The following is a 23,257-nucleotide window of genomic DNA, read 5'->3' as shown; positions in this document are numbered from 1 at the left end:
CCCTGCCCCCAACTCTCCCACCCACAGTTTTTAAATACTAATATCTATGCTCCAGAGAATATTAGAACTTAAAACCATAAGGGACAAAGAACTTATCCATTTCAATTCTCTTAATCCAGGCGGGTAAGTGTATCCCCGATTTTACAAATGAAGCAACTGAGATCCAGAATATGCAAAAAGTAATTTTTCCTTCTACTCTATCACTAACCCTAGGGTATTGGATTTTTTTTTTAACCTTTTGAGACTTTTTTCTTAACCAGTCAAATGAGAAGGAAGATGATATTAGGGTCCAATATTTTGACAAGGGAAAAACAGTTAATATCAGAATGAATGACTCATGGGGCTTCCCATTTGGGAAGTCTTTCAAAATGATATCAATTATCTACTAACATGTTAAGAATAGTTTATTTCTGGGTGGTAGAATTATGGGTGATTAAAGTTTTTTTTTTACTTCAATATATTTTCTTAGTTTCTATAACAAATATAAGAACTAAGAAAAAGTAACAAGAATTCCGTCTAAAATGTCATCAAACTGGGATAGTTTCCATTGTGTTTACTGAAGGTTGGGGATGGAGTAGCTCAGTGGTTTTGAAAGCAAAGGATCTGCACACTTGGAGGAGATGTGAGATAACTCATGGAAGATGTGGGAGGAGAACATATGATTTTGATTCATTTCAATCTGAACCTTCTATTTAGAAATTATTTTAAAAATTTGTATACAGATTTAAAGGTTATTTTAAATTTACAATTACTACACAATATTGGCTATATTTCCTGTGTTGTACAATACATCCTTTAGCCTATCTTACACCCAATAACTTGTACCTCTCATTCCCCCATCACTGATAACCACTAACTTGTTCTCTCTTTCTGTGAGTTTGCTTCTTTTTTGTTATAGTCACTACTTCATTGTATTTTTTTAGATTACACATGTAAGTGATATCATGCAGTATTTGTTTTTCTCTGTCTGACTTATATCACTTAGCATAATGCTCTCCAAATCCATCTATGTTTCTGCAAATGGCAAAAATTTGTTATTTTTATGGCTTTTTATGTTCTTTGTGTCCCATTGTGTGTGCGTGTGTGTGTATCCCCCACATCTTTATCCATTCACCAGTTGATGGATATTTAGATTGATTCCACATCTTGGAGATTTAAAATAATGCTTCTGTGAACACTTCATGTATCTTTTCAAATTGGTGTTTTAGTTTTTTTAGATATATATCCAGAAGTGGAATTGCTAGGTCATATGGTAGTTCTTCTTTTAGTTTCTTGAGAATCTTTCACACCATTTTCCTCAGTGGCTGCATCAATTTACATTCCCACCTACAGTGTAGGAGGGTTCCCATTCCTCCACATCCTCCCCAACATTTGTTATTTGTGTTCTTTTTGATGATAGGCACTCTGACATGTGTGAGGTGATATATCAAACTTTTTAACTTCTTTTTGTGTGTGTTATACAATGCACATAACATATTGATATTATATGCATAATTTATAAATGGATTAATGTTGAAGCCCACTGATCAACTACATGGAACACATCTGAACTCAAGCAAAGTTAGATTTACTTGGCTTGCTATGGCACAGCAGTGTGAACTCTAGAACTGTCTTTGTAACAAGGAACTGAGAAAGGCTACTTATCACACTGGGACTTGTGCAAGAGATGATTCTAAGGAAGTACGGACCAGTTCTGGGTTGGATGCTGTCAAGAGGAGGGAGAAGGTCAGTGTTGGTAATTTGTAGACTTCTTACCCAGGAGGCAGAAGGAGTAAAGTGAGGATAGAGCTGTCCTCTGAAAAGGAGTAGATGTCACTCATGTTAGAAGAGGGATATTTTAAGTCATTTTCTATTTGTAAAGTGGACTCATTTCTGTCTTTTTCAAAACAAGTTCACTGAATGGACTTGTCTAACATTGTCTATTTCCTGTGAACATTGTTTCTAGTAGTTTATGTTCACTTGCTACCTTAATGCCCTGACTTTCAAGGGGAATTTTTTTTCACTTTTTCTTATACTTAACAGTAAGAAATCTGCTCAAATGTTTGTATTGATAAGGGCGCATGATCCCAAAATTTGGAGGCTTTTGTCCAAATGACATCTCTGTGTTCCTTCCAAACCAAGTATTCCACAGGAATTAACTCATGAAGAAAATCACTGGTCTGATCTCTACAGAACTGTGTACTCATGAGCACCTCAGTGCTGTTTGGATCAGAAAAATAATGCAAATCCACCCATGCTGCCCTTCACCTTGTGATATCTCTGAGAGTTTGTTCCCAGCAGTGTCCTTTTCTCTCCTCTCCTGCAGCACCACTCTACTCCTTTCCTCCCTTGATATCTACAAGTGCTCATTTTCCCCACTTCCAAGGGCTTTTTCTAAACCTATTTTTCTTGCCTTTACAAACTTCTTGAAACACTTGTGTACTATTTCTTACCACCAACTCATTACATTTGAAAGTAACAATTTGTTAAAATAGATGCACTAAAAACATATACATATTTTGAAGAATCTTGACACAAGAGAAGAGTATAAAGAACAAAGCAAAGTTCATACACCATCTAAAAACATAGAATTAGAGGGAGAAGGGCCAAGATGGCAGAGTAGAAGGATGCTCATAGTTCACCCTCTCCCACGAATACACCAAGACTGACATCCATGGACCCACCCACCCAACCAGAACACCTGCTGAAATTTGACAGGACATTGCTTTCTTCAAAAGAAAAAATACACCACTACACTCATAGGAGAAAAGGAAAAGAAAGGAAGCAAAAGGAAAATAGTGCAGTATAGGTCCTGTCGGGGGAGGAGGAGTGGCAAAAAAGGAATAGCGCTCATTTCCTGGGTCACCGCCTCTCCAATGGAGAGGTCAGCAGGAAGAAAGGGAAATCTCCAATGCTCAGATATGTACAGAATATCCCTTAACCAAAAAAAAACTAAGTTAAATGGGCACAAAGGGTTCCTGCAACAACCATTCCTAGATACTAACAAACTGGCAGGGGTGGAATGGGACAGGCTGCCCAAGCTCAACAGAGGACTTGGGTCAACTGTACAGAGGCAACCTTGGGGGACTGCAGTGTGCTGTGTGCTGTTGCTGGGAGGATACACTGATTAGAACACCCTGAGTCTCCAATAAAACACACACACACAAAAAGCAAATCAACACTGCTGGTGTGCCTTAGGGGGAGGAGTAGCAGAGCCTTTGTCACTACAGACCCTCAACACCATTATTGGTGCATTCTCCAGAGAAGAGAGTTGGGGCTCAGCTATAGCCACCATATTCTCTGATGACCCGCTCCCAGGCTGAGGTGAGGTCGAAACCTGAATCCATACCTAGGGACTTCATAACCTCATAGGTGGGACTGAGATTTGTTTGCAGTCCCAGGTAGATAGGAACTTTCTGCCCCATGCCTCTGTGAACTTGTGCCTCTAAAACAAACAAGAGCAGAGATCTAGCACAGAGCAGGGGTGGGGGATGGTGCGGCCATTTTCTCTGAACCCACCTATAAAATGCAGACCCAATGTGGAGTGGGGAGCAGCACTGAATAGGGGAGCAACTAATCTGCCTTCCATGCACAAGGGTGGCTCTGAACAGCAGCATAGGGAGGGGGCATAACCCACCCACCTACTAGCACTGGGAGAAGTACAGACTTGGGGCATGACCAGAGGGCCTCTGGACACAGCAACCAGAGTTAATGCAGTAGGCTGAGGGCAGGAGCAGGGACAACCACAGAACAAAAAGGAGGTCCCTTTCAATATCCAGTGCAGGCTCTGGCTACAGGATCACCAGCCACAACCCCAAACAAAGGGATAACAGGCAAAAGGCAGGGAAGGACGACTTCACAACCACTCATACTTAAGAAGGACCTCTAGACAAAAGTATTAAGAGCACACAGACTACAGGAACATATCCACTTTTTTCTTTTTTTTTCTTTTTTAACTTTTTTTAAAATTTTTATGTTTATATTTTTAAGCCCTTGTAAGATTCTCTTTTAAAACATTTTATATTATTTTTTAATTTGTCTCAATTTCATTTTTATTTCTCTTTTCTTTGTTCTGTTATTGATTATAATGTTTTCAAATATTTTTTCCTTCTTTTACTTTATTTATTTTTAAATATTTTCTTATTTTTTAACATTTTTTATTGAGTTATAGTCATTTTAAAATGTTGTGTCAAATTTCAATGTAGAGCACAATTTTTCAGTTATACATGAACGTACATATAGTCATTATCACATTTTTTTTTTTGCTGTGAGCTACAAGATCTTGTATATATTTCACTGTTATACAGTATAATCTTGTTTATCTATTCTATATGCCTGTCAATATCAACAAATTTTGAACTCCCAGTCTCTCTCTTTCCACCCCTATCCACCTTGGCAACCACAAGTTTGTATTCTATGTCTATGAGTCAGCTTCTGTTTTGTATTTATGTGTTTTTTTTGTTTGTTTGTTTTTGTTTTTTTAGATTCCACATATGAGCGATCTCATATGGTATTTGTATTTCTCTTTCTGGCTTACTTCACTTAGAATGACATTCTCAAGGGACATCAACGTTGCTGCAAATGGCGTTATGTTGTCATTTTCATGGCTGAAAAGTATTCCATTGTATAAATATACCACATCTTTATCCAGTCCTTTGTTGATAGACATGTAGACCGTTTCCAAGTCTTGGCTATTGTAAATAGTGCTGCTATGAACATTGGGGTGCAGGTGTCATTTTGAAGTAGAGTTCCTTCTGGATATATGCCCAGGACCGGGAATACTGTGTCAAATGGTAAGTCTATTCTTACTCTTTTGAGGAATCTCCATACTATTCTCTACAGTGGCTGCACCAAACTACATTACAGTCAACAGTGTAGGAGGGTTCCCTTTTCTCCACAGACTCTCAGCATTTGTCATTTGTGGACTTTTGAATGATGGTCATTTTGACTGGTGTGAGGTGATACCTCAATGTAGTTTCGATTTGCATTTCTCTGATAATTAGAGATACCGAGCATTTTTTCATGTGCCTAATGATCATTTGTATTTCTTCATTGGAGAATTCTTTGTTTAGGTCTTCTGCCCATTTTTGGATTGGGTTGTTTGTTTGTTTGTTTCTTATTATGTCATATGAGCTTTTTATGTATTCTGGAGATCAAGCTTTTGTTGGTTTCATCATTTGCAAAAACTTTCTCCCATTCCATAGGTTGTCATTTTGTTTTACTCATGGTTTCCTTTGCTGTGCAGAAGCTTGTAAGTTTCATTAGGTTCCATTTGTTTATTCTTGCTCTTATTTCTATTGCTTGGGTAGACTGCCCTACAATAATATTGCTGAGATGTATGTGAGATAATGCTTTGCCTATAATTTTTCCTAGAAGGTTTATTGTATCTTGTCTTATGTTTAAGACTTTGATCCATTTTGAGTTTATTTTTGTGTATGGTGTAATGGAGTATTCTAGCTTCATTGCTTTACATGCTGCTGTACAGTTTTCCCAACACCATTTGCTGAAGAGACTGTCTTTATTCTATTGTATATTCTTGCCTCCTTTGTCGAAAATGAGTTGACCAAAAGTTTATGAGTTCATTTCTGGGCTCTCTATTCTGTCCCATTGATCTATATGTCTGTTTTTGTACCAATACCATGCTGTCTTGATGACTGTAGCTTTACAGTGTAGTCTTAAGTCTTGGAGAGTTATTCCTCCAGCCTCTTTCTTTCTCTTCAGTAATGCTTTAGCAATTCTATGTCTTTTGTGGTTCCATATACATTTTATTATGATATGTTCTAGTTCTGTGAAATATGTCCTGGGTAATTTGATAGGGATTGCATTAAATCTGTAGATTGCCTTGGGCAGTGTGACCATTTTAGCAATATTGATTCTTCCGATCCAGGAGCATGGGATATCTTTCCATTTTTTAAAGTTTTCTTTAATTTCCTTCATCAATGGTTTATGGTTTTCCCTGTATAAAATTTTCTCCTCCTTGGTTAGATTTATTCCCAGGTATTTTATTAATTTGGGTGCTGTTTTAAAGGGGATTGTCTCTTTACTTTATTTTTCTGTTGACTCATCATTAGTGTAAAGACATGCAACTGATTTTTGAACGTGAATCATGTAACCTGCTACCTCGCTGAATTCTTCAATGAGTTCTAGTAGTTTTTGTGTGAACTTTTAGAATTTTCAGTATATGGTATCATGTTATCTGAATATAGTGGCACTTTTACCTCTTCTTTTCTAATTTTGATCCATTTCTATTTCTCTCTCTTGCATGATTGCTGTGGCTAGGGCTTCCAAGACTATGTTGAATAGGAGTGGTGATAATGGGCATCCTTGTCTTGTCCCAGATTTTAGTGGGAAGATTTTGAGTTTTTCACAATTGAGTACTATGCTGGCTGTAGGTTTGTCATATACAGACTTTTATTATGTTGACATGTGTTCCCTCTATACCCACTTTGGTGAGAGTTTTTATCATAAATGGGTGTTGAATTTTATTAAATGCTTTTTCAGCATCTATTGAGATGATATGTAGTTTTTGTCCTTTCTCTTGTTGATGTGATGTATTACATTGATTGATTTGCATATGTTGAACCACATTTGTGTCCCTGTGATGAACCCCACTTGATCATGATGTATAATTGTTTTTATGTGCTCTTGGATTGTATTTGCTTTTATTTTAGTAAGGATTTATGCATCTATGCTCATCAGTGATATGGGTCTGTAATTCACTTATTTGGCAGTGTCTGCCTGGTTTTGGTGGTATCAGGGTGATTTTGACTTCATAGAATGAGTTTGTGAATATTCCCTCCTTTTCAATAGTCTGGATTAGTTTGAGAATGACTGGTATGAGTTCTTTGCATGTTTGGTAGAATTCCCTGGTGAAGCCATCCAGTCCTGGACTTTTATTTGTAGGGAGGTTTTTTATTGCTAATTCGATTTCATTTCTAGTGATCAGTTTGTTCAAATGCTCAGTTTCTTCTTGATTCAGTCCAGGTGGACTGTATATTTCCAGAAACTTGTCCATCTCCTCTAGGTTATCCAGTTTGGTTCCATATAGTTTTTCATAATATTCTCATATGATATTCTGTATTTCTATTTTATTTGTTGTAATTTCTCCATTTTCGTTTTCTTATTTTTCTAATTTGTGCTCTCTCTTTTTTCATCTTTGTAAGTTTTGCCAGAGGTTTATCAATTTACTTTTAAAAAAATGAAAACAGCTTTTGGTTTGATTGATTTTTTTCTATTGTTGTTTTACTCTCTATTATATTTATTTCTTCCCTGATCTTTATTATTTCCTTCCTTCTGCTGACTTGTTTTGTTTCTCTTCTCTTTCTGATTCTTTTAGCTGGTGGGTTGGATTGTTTGTTTGAGATGATTATTCTTTTTTGAAGAAGGTCTGTATCACTACTAAATTCCCTCTTAGCACTGCTTTTGCTGAGTCCCATAAAATTTTGTGTGGTTGTCTTTTCATTATCATTTGTTTCAAGTTTTTTTTTTTAATTTAAACTTTGATTTCATAATTGACCCATTGGTTTTTAAATAGCATATTGTTTAATCTCCATGCTTTTCTTGTTTTCTCCTTTGTTTCTCCATGGGTGATTTCTAGTTTCATGGTATTGTGGTCAGGAAACATGCTTGAGATAATTTCTAAGTTCTTAAAATTGTTGAGGCTTTTTTTCTGCCCAAGTACATGATCAATCCTGGAAAATGTTCCATGTCCACTTGAAAAGAATGTGTATCCTAATTTTTGGGAGTGTAATGCTCTGAAAATATCCACCAAATCCAATTTTTCTATTGTATCATTTAATTTCTCTGTTGCCTTATTTATTTTGTCTGAAAGATCTGTCTAGTGATGTTAATACGGTGTTAAAATTTCTGACAATGATTGTATTCCCATCAATATCCCCCCTTATCTCTGTAACTGTTTTATATACTTAGGTGCTCCCATATTGGGTGAATATATATTAACGAGTGTGATATCCTCATTTGTATTCCTCCTTTAATCATTATAAAACGTCCTTCTTTATCTTTTGTTATGGCCTTTTTTTAAAGTCTATTTTGTCTGAAATCAGTATTGCTACACCTGTTTTTTTGCTTTTCCATTTGCATAGAATATCCTTTTCCATCCTTTCACTCTCAAATCTATATGTGTCCTTCTCCCTAAAGTGGGTCTCTTGAATGCAGCATATTGAAGGTTCTTGCTTTATTATACAGTTTGCCACTCTGTATCTTTTGACTGGAGCATTTAGTCCATTAACATTTACAGTAATTAATGACACATGTATGTTTATTACCATTTTGAACTTATATTTGCAGTTGATTTGGTATTTCCTCTTTGTTCCTTTCTTCTTCCTTTTGTGGTTTTTTAATTTTCCTTTGTATTATCATGGATTTTATTTAGTTTTTGTGACTCACTTGTACGTTATTGGCTTGTGGTTGCCCTTTTATGTAAGTTTATTAGCCCATTACTATAAAGGTTTGTATTAAATAGTAATATAAGTTCAAACCTATGCTACCGAGAACAAAAAAAAATTTTTTTTTAAAGAACGAAAAGACTCTATATTTTCTCATTTCCTTCTCCCACTCTTAATGATTTAGATGTCTTCTTTTGCAATTTCCTGTTTATTCGATTTGTAATTCATGGTAGTTATCACCTTTCCAGTTACAATTTTCTCATTTCTGTAAAATCCTGTTGCTTTTCTATTTTAGAGTAGAACCTTTCAATTTCTTTTAGCATGGGTTTAGTGTTGCTAAACTCTTCTAGTTTTTGCTTGTTTGTGAAATTCTGTATCTCTCCTTCTATTCTAAAGGATAGCCTTGCTGGATGAAGTATCCTAGGCTGCATCATGTTTTCACTGAAGACTTTGAATATATAATGCCACTCTATTCTGGCCTGTAGTGTTTGTGTAGAGAAATCAGCTGAGAGCCTTATGGGGGTTCCCTTGTAACTCATTCATTTTTTTTTTCTGCTTTTAGAATCATTTCTTTATCCTTGATTCTGGCCATCTAGATTATGATATGTCTTTGGGTGGATCTGTTTGGGTTCTTCCTGTTTGGGGACTTCTGGGCTTCCTGTACTTGTATATCTGATTCCTTCTTTATGTCTGTGAAGTTTTCAGTCATGACTTCTTCAAATATCTTTTCAATATCCTTTTTTCTTTCTTCCCTTTCTGGAACCCCTATTATGCATAGATTGGCACAAATTATATTATCTAATAGGTCCCTTATATTGTTTTCATTTGTTTTTCTCTCTGCTGTACTGATTGGGTACTTTCTGTTGTCTTATCTTCTAGGTCACTTATTTGTTCTGCTGCATTATCTAGTCTGCTTTGTATAGTTTAGATCAGCTCCCCTCTCAGCAAATGAGTTTAACAATTCTACTTGGCTCTTCTTTTTAACTTCAATTTCATTTTTAACATATTTTATATCTCTAAACACTATTTCTTTTAGTTCCTTCTATAGTTTGGTCACTCCTTCTTTGAAATTTTGATCTAGTAGGCCATTAATGTCTATTTCATTGATCGTTCTCCCAGGGGATTTATCTTGCTCTTTTAATCAGGCGCAATTCCTTTGCTTCTCAATCTTGCTCATATCTCTCTGGCATTGTAGCTTATTGAGTATCAGTTATCTATTCTGGTCCTTAAAGAGTGTATTTATTTATTTATCTAACTCCTATGCAGGAATAAAACTTTAAAAAAAGAGAGAATTTTTAAAACACAGAGGAAAAAGGTTTGAATCAGTTTATAATCAATAAGAGAAGAGCAAGTTGAAACAGAATAGCAATCAAGCTGTGACATCTTTTAAAAACCTTTAAAAAAGGAGATAAGAGCAAAACACAAAATTTGAAACTTTTGTATAATCAATAACAGGAAATCAAAACTAAGCAAAATAAAAATGAATTTAGGTGGATTTTTAAATCTAATAATAATAAAAATATTTTAAAAGAAATACTTAAAAGGAATTAAAACTGGAAGTACATGTAATTGTTTAAAAAGTAAAAATTAAAAAGGTAATAGAAAATGGAATAGATTAAAACAAATTAAAAGAAAAAGGGGGATGTGTTCTCCTGGAGACTGTGCGCTCTTAATGATTTTACCAAGAAGTCTTTGTGTCTTCGCCCTGTTTCATGAACTCAGCTTGCTACTTCCAGAGGCCCTCTGTTGGCATCCCTCATCTATGCTGCTCCTACTGCCTGTTGGCAAGTATATTGTGCCCCCTCCCAGCACTGTGGTCAGGTGCTGCACTCTTACATGGTGGGCGGGTGGGTCACTCCTCCTCCCGATGCCTCAGTCAGATGCTGTGGTCAGGTGAGATAGGCGGGAGAATTGTGCCTCTTCTCATCACCACAGCCAGGTGCTGCACTATTGCCTGGAAGGCAGGGAGCTGCCCACTCTCACCTGGCATGGTCACTCCCCTACTCTGTGCAGCTGCCCACTCTACCCCAGGTCCAGGCTCCATATGCAGGCTCAGGGAAGATGGAAGAACAGCCCTACCCATATTCCATGACAAAACTCAGCTCCTTGTTTGTCTTTGCACCTTCAGTTCTCTGAGGTACCAAGGCAGAAAGATGCTATTTGCCTCAGGCTGTAAACAAGACTCCGTCTGGCCTTTGAGGCTGCTAAGCCCTTAGGTATTGATTCAGGTATCAACCCTGCCCCGATCTGGGTGCTAAGCACCCGATGATATTGCAGCTATGGCTGAGCCCCACCTCTCTTCTCTCAAAAACCTTCAGCAGATTTTCTGAGATGGGGTATGGCACTCTTCCCCCCAGAGCACATCAGCCTTGTTATTTTATGGAGGGCCCATGTTGTTTTGCCCTGTGTACCCACTCATCCATTGCATGCAGTATCCTGAAGTCCCTGCGGTTGCCTAGTCCTCTGCCTGGCTCGGGCTGCCTGTCCCATCCCCCACCTGTTGTTTTACCCTAGGCCTGGGGGTTGTATTTACCTTCTATGCTCATTTAACTTAGTTCTGTTGATCAAGGGCTGCCCCATACAGATCTGAGCCTCCGAGGTTTCCCCTCCGTCCTGCTGACCTGTTTGGGGTGGGGGAGATTCAGCGAATGAGGGCTATTCCTCTTTTGCTGCTTGCTCCCCATGGGTCAGGTCCCACACTGTTTTGCTTTTTCTTCCTTCTTTTTTCCTTTTCTCCTACCAGATTATTGACATCTTTTTCTTTTGAAGAGGGTCATGTTCTGTTGGAGTTCAGCAGGTGTTCTGGTTGGCTGGGTGGGTCCATGGATGTGAGTTTTTGGTGTATATGTGGGAGAGAGTGGGTGATCAGTTTCCCTCTACTCCACCATCTTGGCCCTTACTCTCCTTCTTTTACTTTATACAAATTTCTCTCAATTTGATTTTTATTTCTCTTTGTTTTATTCTTCTGTTATTGATTATATTGTTTTCAAATCTTTTTTTCTTCTTTTAGTTTTTTTAATTTCATCTCAACTAGATGTTTCTATTTTTATTCTTCTGTTATTGATTTTACTCTATTTTCAAAATTGTTGTCTTCTTTTAAATTTATTTTTTAGTTGCATTTCTATGTCTACTTTAGATAAATACATACATACATACATACATACATACATACATAAATACATACATATATACACACTTTCAGGATCACAGTAGATAATTTATACTCCATAATCCATAGTGCCAGAGAGATATAAGTAAATTGAAGAAGCAGAGGAATCATTCCTAAATAAAAGAATGAGAAAAATCCCCTGAAAGAACAATCAATGCAATAGAAGTTGATCGTCTATATGATCATGATTTCAAAAAACAGAGTGATCAAAATACTGAAGGAACTAAATGAGATTCTGAATAGAAACAGATAATATATGAAAAAGGAAGTTGAAACTATAAAGAGGAACCAATTAAAATTGGAAAACTCATTTGCTGAGATGAGAGCTGAGGTAAAGGCTGTAAAATGTAGGCTAGATAATGCAGATGAATGAATAAGTGACTTAGAAGAGAGGAAAACAGACATCACTCAATCAGAACAACTGAAAGGAAAATAAATAAAAACCAATGAAAACAATATAAGGGATAATATAAAGCATGTCAACCTACGCATAGTAGTGGTCCCAGAAGAAGAAACAGCAAAGGGGATTGAAAAGGCATTTGAAGAAATCATGACTGAAAATTTCCCAAGCCTAAATAAGGAATCAGATAACCGAGTATAGGAAGCACAGAGTCCCAAAAAAGAAAAACCCAAACAGACCTACACCAAGACATATTGTAATCAGGATGGTCAGGGTAAAGGATAAAGAAACGATTCAAAAAGTAACAAGAGAAAAACAAAGAGTGATTTACAAATAAATCTCCATAAGGCTTTCAGGTGATTTCTCTATGCAAACACCACGGGCTAGAAGGGAGTGGAAATATATATTCATAGTCCTGAATAAAAAAAGGATGTAACCTAGGATACTTCAACCAGGAATGCTATCCTTTAGAATAGAACGAGAGATAAAGAACTTCACAGAGAAGAAAAAACTAAAAGAATTTAGCAACACTAAACCTATGCTAAAAAAATATTAAAAGGTCTACTCTAAGTAGAAAAGAATCAGGATGTTACAGAGAAGAGAAAACCATAATTGGAAAGGTGATAATTACCATAAATTATAATAGAGTAAACTTGAAATTGTAAAAGAGGATATCTACATCATTAAGTTTGGGAGAGGGGAGCAAGAAACATAGAGTTTGTTTCCTTTTTTTTCTTTTCTTTTGTTCTCAGTAGGATGGGTTTGAGCTTATATTACTGTTTAAAACAAACAGATATAGTAATGGGTTAATATATGTACAAAATAGGGTAACCACACGGCAAAAGCTTACAACAGAGTCACATAAACTAAAAAGAAACCAAGATAATACAAAGGAAATTTATCAAACCACAAGAAGAAAAGAAAGGAACAAAGAGGAAATGACAAGTCAACTGTAAAACTAAGTTCAAAATGCCAATATACATGCATCTATAAGTAATTACTGTAAATGTCAATGGACTAAATTCTCCAGTCAAAAGATATACAGTGGCAAGCTGTGGGAGCCCATAATTGGTTTAATAAATTATAACAGACTCTAGCCACTTGTGACTGTTAAGAACAAGTTTGCTTTGCTAGCAGGAGCCTGTGCATCTGCACTCCTGTTTCCTTGCTGTAAAAAGCAGAGACAATGCCTTGCTTGCATAGTTGAGGTTTTAGCTTAGGTCTGCTTCTGCAATGGCAAAGCCATTGTGTGTCCCTTGCTATAAATGCAGGGCATGGCTTGTTTTAAACATAGGTCCATAGTTCAGGATTTACTCTGCTCATCACAAAGCAATGACCCATGCCCTCAGCTATAAACACTGGACATGCTTTCTGCTGTTTAATTAGTCTATAACACCCAAGACAAGAAACTGGTGGCCTGGTGGCCTGCTTTGTAATCAACTTCTTATATCTGAAAAATGTACCTTGTTCACCTCTCCTCATGACTTCCCTGAGGATAAATTAACCCTTTGTACCCACGTGGAATTCATGATCTCTACCTGATCCTGTTTTTCCTTAAGTTTCTACATTCCATGACACAATTGTTTGTGTTCTTTTCTTTGATTGTGCACAATAAATATAGGAGTGTTTGAGAGGCTTGAGAAGTTTGTCTCTGACTCCCTCTCACTCCCTTAAATATCCACAGAGTCTTGAGTAATTCTCCATATCAGAAAGACTTTTGCTAGACAGAATCCACAGCTGTTGACCCCAAAGTGATTGCCTGCACAGCGACGGAACCGTCATGCTTCAGCTGGAGAGAGAAATTGCATCTGGATCCCTGTAAATTTCATCCTGGTAAAGGAACAGCAACGCCCACTTGGGATAGTTGCCAAAGTGCTTAGAATTCAGTGAGAGCTTTGTTTTTCTCTTATTTTCTTCCTATGGGTCAACAGCTAACTAAGGAGCAAATGACCTACCTCCACACATTGCAGGATCCGCTGAAATCAGCTCACTGCTCTATGTCAGAAGAGCAACTTATTAAATTGTTACAAATGGTATGGGAGGTTTGTCCCTCATTTCCAGACCATGAAACAACTGATTTGGAACTCTGGGAATAAGTTGGTAAGAATTTAAAATGTAGGCATCAGCAAGGGGAGAAAATCCCCACTTCCATTTTAACTACTTGGAGTTTGGTATGCAGTGCTTTATGTCCCTTGTATTCTTCCTTGAAGAATAATTATGCTGAACCAGAGCACTGTTCTCTCCCTTCTTCTCCTCCTACTTCTTCACCCCCAGTCCTTTCTGCACCATCTGCCCCTCTTTCACAGGAAATCAATTTGCTTCTGCCACCACCTACTCCTCCCTCTCCCGAAGAGTATGATTGTAAGCAAACTGCTATGCAACAATGTTTTAGAGAAGGATTACACTTGGGAGAGCTGCATGCTTACCTGGAGATTGTGTGGCATGGGCAAGGTACTAAGCATGAGTCTCTCCCTTTCTCGGTATTCAAGGAACTAAAAACTAGTGTTATGGAAAATGGGATTCAGAGTTCATTTACTAAAGGTATTTTTGATACAACTGGAAATTTATGTTATGACTCCTTGGGATTGGAAAGCTCTTATAAAAAAACTGTCTTAATTCCTGCTCAATTTGCTGTTTGGTCGTCTGAAAATCATGAAGGTTGTCTCTTACAAACTGCTTACAATGCTGATGCTGTAGAAATGCTTGAATGAACAGGTCAATATGCTAATACTCAGCAACAGGTCCATATGGATAAGCTGACTTTTAAGCAATGTACTGATATTGCCTTTATGGCATGTTCTAAGTTTCTGGATACCAGAGCTGTTACAGATTCCTTTGGTATCATTTGACAAGGCACCACAGAACCTTATGTTGATTTTTTAATCACTTAGAACAGAGCATCTTTCACCAAGTAGATAATCAGGAGGCAGCAAAAGTGCTCTTGCAACAGCTGGCTTATGAAAATGTTACTGCAGATTGCCAGGCAGCTCTTTCCAGTATTTGAACTCAAAAACATATATAGCTGATTATATAAAGGCTTGCCACAATGTGGGAACTGAAACCCATCATGCTCAGGTCCTTGCAGCTTTAATGAGATCCCCCTCTGATCTGACCTGCTTTAAGTGTGGTAAACCTGGCCATATTCAAAAGGAATGCCACCAGTACAATAAGGGAGGGCAAGGAGGTCCACTTCAGATATTGCCTAGCAAAGACTGCCTTCAGTGCAGCAAAGGAAGAAATTGTGTGAATCAATGTCATTCTAAATGTGATAAGGATGGCAATTCAATTTGGGGAAACGGGGCAACAGCTTCCACACCCTGAACCCCAAGAGGAGCAATCCTGCCCAGCCAGCTCAAACACAGGTCTTTATGACCCAGCCTCCTCAGTCCGGTCCTGCAGAAACCCCTTCAGCAGCACCTCCACAGTGGACTTATGTTCTACCTCAGAATTAATTCTTAGGAAACAAGATTGTATATACTCCACATTCACTGGAATCTCTGGCCCTTTCACTGAAGGGACCCAGGTCTAATCATAGGCTGCTCAGACATATCACAGCAAGGCATTCTGGTTTTATCTCAATTAATTGATTCTAACTTTACTGGCAAAGTGAAAGTGCTTCTACAACCCTCTTTGCTCCTTTTGGTTTACAAATAGCTCCAGATGAAGTACAAGTTAAACAACCTTGGAAGTATCTAGGTTACATTGTTTTCCACCAAGCTATCCAGCCTGAACCTATTCATTTGCAGACAGAAAACCTACAAACTCTTAATGATTTTCAAAAAGTTTCCAGGGCCATTAACTGGATTTGTCCAGTTCTTGGCATCCCTACAGATGAATTGTCTCATTTGTTTAATATTTTAAAGTGGACTCTGCTTTGGACTCCCCACGAACACTAACTCCTGAAGCTTTACAAGAAGTCACTCTCGTGGAGTGAACCCTGTCACAAAGGCAGCTTTCTCATCAACAAATTGGAAACCATGTTTATCTATTTCTTTTTCCAACTGTTCACTCTCCCACAGGTATCTTAGGACAGCTGATTAGTGGAATATGGTGACTTGAATGGCTTTTTCTATCTCATTCCTTTAAGAAAACTTTAACAGCTTATACACAACAGCTTACAGATTTACTCTTTAAAGGATGACTTCACTGTGAGCAATTCACTGGTTATGAGCCTGATGTTATCTTCCCTGGAGTTTCACTGGAAAATTTTAATCATTTGTTCTCCCAATCTTTGGAATTTCAGGCAGATTTGGCTGACTTCACGGGACTATTTATTTACTCTTTGCCCTCAGGTAAGCCCTTACAACAATTACCTTTGCTCAATGTCACTTTACCCTCTAAGGTGATATACTCCCCCATCCCAGGTGCTCTTACAGTCTTTATTGATGGTTCTGGAAAAACTACTAAATCAGCCATTGTGTGGTTTAAGAACTGGAAAAACTTGGTCACTTCAGGTCAGCCCTCTACCCAGAGGGCTGAACTGAATGCTGCCATTATGGCTTTACAACACTTTTCTTCTCAACCCCTCAATATGGTCACAGACACTCAGTATGTGGTTTATGTAGTGAAGCATATAGAGGAAGCTATTGTCAAAGAATTGAATGATCAGAACCTACTTTCTCTTTTCCTTTCTCTTCAATCCCTCATTGATAAATTACACCACCTTTTATTTATCACCTGTATTTACTCTCATAGTAATCTGCCTGGCCCTCTGATATTAGGGAATGAAATTGCAGATCAACTTGTTGGCTTTAGCCAGGCCTCTAAGGCTGTGCAACATTCTCATGAGTTTTTTCACCAGAATTATGAATTCCTCATCAAACAGTTTTATCTCACCAAGGCACAGGTTAAGCAAAGCATTGCTCCCTGTCCTGACTGTCAATGAGTAGCCAACAGTCAACCATCAAAGCGTGTAAACCCCAGGGGCTTATCCCATAATCATGTATGGCAAGAGGACATCACACATATCCCCTCCTTTGAAAAGTTGAAGTATCTGAATGTGTCCATTGATATTTTTTCTCATTTTGTCTTGGCCTCACTGCATATCAGGGAACAAACTAAACATATTATCAAACATCTCCTTCTCTCTTTTGCCTATATGGGTAAGCCTCAACAGATTAAGACAGACAGTGGTCCTGGTTATACATCTCAGAAATTTAAACTATTCTGTCAATATTGGGATGTTCAACGTATTATTGGGATTCCTTATAATCCCACAGGTCAGGCCATTATTGAATGGTCCCATCATACCTTGAAGCAAATGTTAAAACAAAACAAGGGGAACCCATCAGGGATACCATCAGCAAAATCTGAATAAAGTGTTATACACCCTTAATTTTCTTAACTGTGATTCCCAAGGCTTATCAGCAGCAGAAAAGCACTTTATGCAGCATTCAGAGAATAGCCCAAAAGCTAAAGTTCTTATCAAAGATATAGCCCTAAAATCAGCAGAATAGGAGAGCCCTTTTGAATTGCTTACCTAGGGGAAGGCTATGCTTGTGTCCTTTTGCCCTAGGCCCCCAGTGGCTACCTGCTCATTATGTCAAACACTTTCTCAAGCCATCCCCTGGATTGGAATGACCAGAGACTCCCAACTCTATGCTTGCAGCTTGCTGAAGAAATTAAAAAAAAAAAACTGTATCTGTAAGGACAGGAGAGACCAAAGCCTATGAAGCCAATGGGATCAAGCCCTCTGAATGGGAAAGACAGATCATCTCTGCAGCACCCTGGATAGCAGTCTCCAACCCGGAAGCTGTTAACATCTCTTGCGGCCAGATGAAGAAATTAGATACTCAGGCTACTAAGGTCCTGAGGGAGGCAAAGATGACTCACACTCTGAAATATAGGCTTCTGGCATTCTAGCAGTAATTTATTATGCATCAGCTCAGGTATTGTTTCTTTCGCTCTTTCTGTCACTTTCCTTAAGCACAGGGGCCCATCTTTACTGGGACCATATTATTGACCCTCTGGTTTTCCAACCAGTCACTTGGTGGAATGCAGACTCCCCACTCAGCACTAATGATACTCAATGGATGGGAGGAATTTGGCTCTATCCTCAAAGTCACCTGTTAGAAAATCATGATTGGATGATGTTAAATGAAACTGCTTCTTTTATCTACTCCACCCCCCCAAATTATGTATTTAATGTCCATTCATTCTTTTGCTTACATGCTAAGATTTGTATTTATTTGTACTATTTACCTAAGACTGGCACAAAATCTGCTAATTTAACTTTCATTTTTGCTGCAGCTTTTGACATTAATCAAATATCCTTTGCAGCCTGTCCTACATCTGTTGCTCATTGTCATATGTCTAAAGAATGGAGTCCCCATAGTCAATCTGTCTCTTGGGTCCCTTGCAGGGCACCCAATCCCGATGGAGCTCTATTTTTTAACTATACAGTCTATGATTTGGGCCCACAAGGATATCTTTCTGCTAATCATACTCACAATGTTTTTGGCCTTTCGGCCACCTCCTAAGTAGCCTGGATGGATGGGGGACTCTCTGGACCTATTTTACACCTCTGTAATTCTCAAGCTCATAGTCTCTGGCACATTAATATCTAGACATGGCTTTGCCCTTCTTCCCTAGGACTCTATCACACAGTATGTATGTTACTAATACAGTTGCTACTACTTAGTTTTATTGTATTGACAGACTCTCATGCCTCCAATCATGTATTATTGTGTATGGCTCACTCTTATGTTTTTCTTATGAATCTTCTATTCTTAATGTTACACTTGAAGATGGATTTTATACTACCCATGTCAAGACTCTGGCCTGGTACACTTCTTGTATTAGCCCAATAAACATTACTTTTCACATTATCTCTCAGGTACTCATTCTGAAGTGACAACCTTAGGTTTCGCTATGTGTTAATTTAACCCACACCTGGGAGGGCAAAAATGGTTTTATTAGATTAACTCATGCAAATTCAAAATGGAGATTGAAACACTTTATTGATTGGCTGATTGATTTTATCATCTCAGCTGACATCATTCTTGCCACTGATTCAGTAGCAGTGGTCTCTTAATAAATTAATCCATACCACTGAAGTTGTTAATCATGTTATGACTAATGTTGCTCAGGTTATGATTATTCAGACTCAAATTGATAATGCAATTATGCATTGACATCAGGCATTGGAAGCTGCTTTGGAATGCCTTGGTGATCGACAATAAGCCATTGTCCATTGCCAGGCCCTACAATGTGATTGGCAACGTGACAATATATGTGTTACCCCCCTTAAATTTAATCATTCCAGGTATTACTGGGATATTATTTAAAAACAACATCAAAGGGTCTTTTCTTCTGATTTGCAAAATAGTGTCAATATTCTTTCTGCCCAGCTGAATCAGCAGCTCATTAACATTCAAAAGGAGACTCAAACAAATATGCAACAAGAATTATATGATAATATGAAATGGCTTAACCCCATCTACTGGCTTCATGGTCTTAACCTCCACATTTGGGTTATTGATGGATTTTGTATAGTAATCAATTGTGTTTTTCTTATAGTCTGCAAGGTGATTTACTCCCTCCACGTCTCTACAAATCAGCAACACCAGGTGATGATGTCCTTTCTGCAATCAAAAGTGATCTCCTTCAATCAAAACAAAAGAGGGTGATATGTGAGAGACCATGATTGAGTTAATAAATTGTTACAGACTCCAGCCACTTGTGATCTTTAAGAAGAACAAATGTGTTTTGCTAGCAGGCACCTGTGCATCGGCATTCCTGTCTTCTTGCTGTAAAAAGCAAACACAATGACTTGCTTGCATAGTTGGGGTTTTAGCTTAGGGCTATTTCTGCAAAGACAAAGCCATTGTGTGTCCCTTGCTATAAACCCAGGACACAGCATAGCTCCATAGTTCAGGTTTTATTCTGCTCATCATAAAGTAATGATACATGCCCTCAGTTACAAACACTGGGCATGCTTTCTGCTGTTTAGATAGTTTATAACACCCAAGATGAGAAACTGGTGGTCTGGTGGTCTGTTTTGTTATTAACTTTTTATATCTTAAGATTGTAACTTGTTCCCCTTTCCCCATGACTGCTCTGAGGATAAATTAACCCTTTGTACTCACTGTGGAATTTATGATCTCTACCTGATCCTGTTTTTTCCTTAAACTCCTACATTCCATGACACATTGTGATTTTTCTTTGATTGTGTACAATAAATATGGTAGTATTTGAGAGGCTTGAGGAGTTGGTCTCTGAATCCCTCTAACTCCCTTGACTTTCCACAGAGTCTTGAATAATTCATTCTATTTGGTGGGATTTCTGCTGGACAGAACCCACAGCAGATGGGGTAAAAAAACAAGAACCTACAATATACTGCATGCTAGACACCCGCTTTAGAGAGAGGGATACACATTGATTGAGAGTGAAAGAATGGAAAATGATACTCTATGCAAGTGGAAATAATGAGAAAGCAAGAGTAGCAATAATTATTTCAGACAAAATAGACCTTAAAATAAAGGCCAGAGGAAAGATAAAAAAGGACATTTTATAATGATTAGAAGAGGAATACAAGATGAGGATATTACAATTACTAACAGATTTGCACCCAATATAGGAGCACCGAAATACATAAAGCAAATACTAACAGATAAAAAGGGAGAAATTGATAGGAATACAATCATTGTAGGAGACTTTAACACTCTATTAACATCAAAGGACATACCTTCCAGACAGAAAATTAATAAGGCAACAGAGAAATAAAATGATACAATAGAACAATTAGACTTGATTGATCTTTTCAGAACATCACACCCCCTGAAAATAGCTTATACATTCTTTTCAAGTGCATATGGAACATTTTCTAGGATAGATCATGTACTCAGGCAGAAAAGAAGCCTCAACAATTTTAAGAAGATAGAAATTATCACAAGCATCTTTTCTGACCCCAATGCCATGAAACTAGAAATCAAAAATGACACCATGGAGATTAAACAACATGCTATCAAAAATAAATAAATAAATAAATAAATAAATAGGTCAATGATTAAATCAACGAGACAAACGACAATGAAAACACAACTACCCACAATCTATGGGATGCAGCAAAGAGAATGTTAAGAGGGAAGTTTATAGCAATAGGCCTTCACAAAAAACAAGAACAGTCTCAAATAAACAATCTAATCTACCAGCAAAAGGAATTAGAAATAGAAGAGTAAAAAACAAAACAAAACAATCAAACAAAAAACAAAACAAAACAACAACAACAAAAAGCAAGTCATTAGAAGGAAGGAAATAATAAAGACCATGGAGGAAATAAATAAAATAGAGATTTTAAAAAACAATAGAAAAAATCAATCAAACCGAGAGCTGAGTTTTTGAAAGAGTAAACAAAATGGACATACATCTTGCCAAGTTCATGAAGAAGAGAAAAGAGAGAGCACAAATAAACAAAATAAGAAGGAAAAATGGAGAAACTACAACCAAAATCACAGAAATACAAAATATCATACAAGAATAGTATGAACAAATATATGGAAAGAAAATGGAAAATCAAGAAAAAATGGACAAGTTTCTGGAAACATACAGTCCACCAAGATGGAATCAAGAGGAAATTGACCACTTGAAAAAAATGATCACTAGAAATGAAATCAGTAATAAAATGTAATGAAATGAGTAATAAAAAACCTCCCAACATACAAAAGTCCAGGACCATATCACATCACTAGGGAATTTTACAAAACATACAAAGATGAACTCATACCAGTCCTTTGCAAACTCTTACAAAAGATTGAAATGGAAGGAGTATTCCCACTCATTCTATGAATCCACTATCACACTGATACCAAAACCAGAAAAGACACTATCAAAAAATAAATTTATAGATCAACATCACTGATGAACATAGATGAAAAATCCTGAACAAAGTATTAACGAACAGAACCCAACAGCACATAAAAAAGATGATACACTATGATTAAGTTGGGTTCATCCCACGAACACAAGGATGATTCAACATATGCAAGTCATTCAGTGTAATACACCACATCAACAAGAGAAAGGACAAAAAACCACATGATTATCTCACTAGTTGTAGAAAAAGCATTTGATAAAATTCAATACCCATTTATGATAAAAACTCTCACCAAAGTTGGTACAGGGTAACATATCTCAATATAGTAAAAGCTATTTATGACAAATCTACAGCCAGCATAGTACACAATGGTGAAAATCTGAAAACATTCCCACTAAAATCTGGGACAAGACAAGGCTGTCCACTCTCACCACTCATATTAAACATAGTCTTGGAAGTCCTAGCCACAGCAATCAGGCAAGGGAGGCAAATTAAAGGGACCCAAATTGGAAAAGAAGAGGTAAAATGATCGCTATATGCCAATGACATGTTATTATTTAGAGAAAACCCAAAAAAGATCCACACAAAAACTACTAGAACTAATCAGATAATTCAGCAAGATAGCAGGATACAAGATTAATGTACAAAAATCAGTGCATTTCTTTACACTATTGAAGAATCAACAGGAAAAGAAAGTAAAGAAGCAATCACTTTTAAAAATAACACCCAAAGTAATAAAATACCTAGGAATAAATCTAACTAAGGAGGTGAAAGACTTATATATGGAGAACTACAATACATTGATTAGGGAAACTAAAGAAGACTTAAAAAATGTAAAGATATCCCATGCTCCTGAATTGGAAGAATCAATATTGTTAAAATGGTCATTCTGCCCAAGGTAATCTACAGATTTAATGCAATCCCTATCAGATTACTCAGGACATATTTCACAGAACTAGAACAAAGTATATTAAAAAGTATATGGAATCACAAAAGACCCCAACTTGCCAAAGCATTACTGAAGAAAAAGAATGAGGCTGGAGGAATAACCCTCCCAGACTTCAGACAATACTATAGAGCTACAGTCATCAAAGCAGCATGGTACAAAAATAGACATATGAATCAATGGAACAGAATAGAGAGCCAGAAATGAACCCACAAATTTGTGGTCAATATTTGACAAAGGAGACAAGAACATAAAATGGAATAAAGACAATCTCTTCAGAAAATGGTGTTGAGAAAACTGCACAGCAGCATGTAACTCAATGAAGCTAGAACACTCCCTCACTCCATACACAAAAATAAACTCAAAATGGATTAAAGATTTAAACATAAGACAACACACAATAAACCTCTTAGAAGAAAACATAGTCAAAACATTATCTCACATACATCTCAGCAATGTTCTCCTGGGGCAATCTACCCCAAAAATAGAAATAAAAGCAAAAGTAAACAAATGGGACCTAACTAAACTTACAAGCTTTTGGACA

The 23,257-nt window shown here is 37.2% G+C and overlaps 1 protein-coding gene across 2 annotated transcripts in view; it reads right to left on the bottom strand.

The window, feature by feature from the left end:
* The window catches only part of LOC105096266 (serine palmitoyltransferase 3), a 150,909-nt gene that overhangs the window by 4,068 nt on the left and 123,584 nt on the right, over window positions 1-23,257 (bottom strand). The gene's annotated exons all lie outside the window — the stretch shown is intronic.

Source organism: Camelus dromedarius, chromosome 18 (assembly GCF_036321535.1).
Source record: "Camelus dromedarius isolate mCamDro1 chromosome 18, mCamDro1.pat, whole genome shotgun sequence".
Taxonomy (NCBI): domain Eukaryota; kingdom Metazoa; phylum Chordata; class Mammalia; order Artiodactyla; family Camelidae; genus Camelus; species Camelus dromedarius.
Note: the sequence above shows the minus strand (reverse complement) of the source record. Positions and strands in the feature narration are given on the sequence as shown.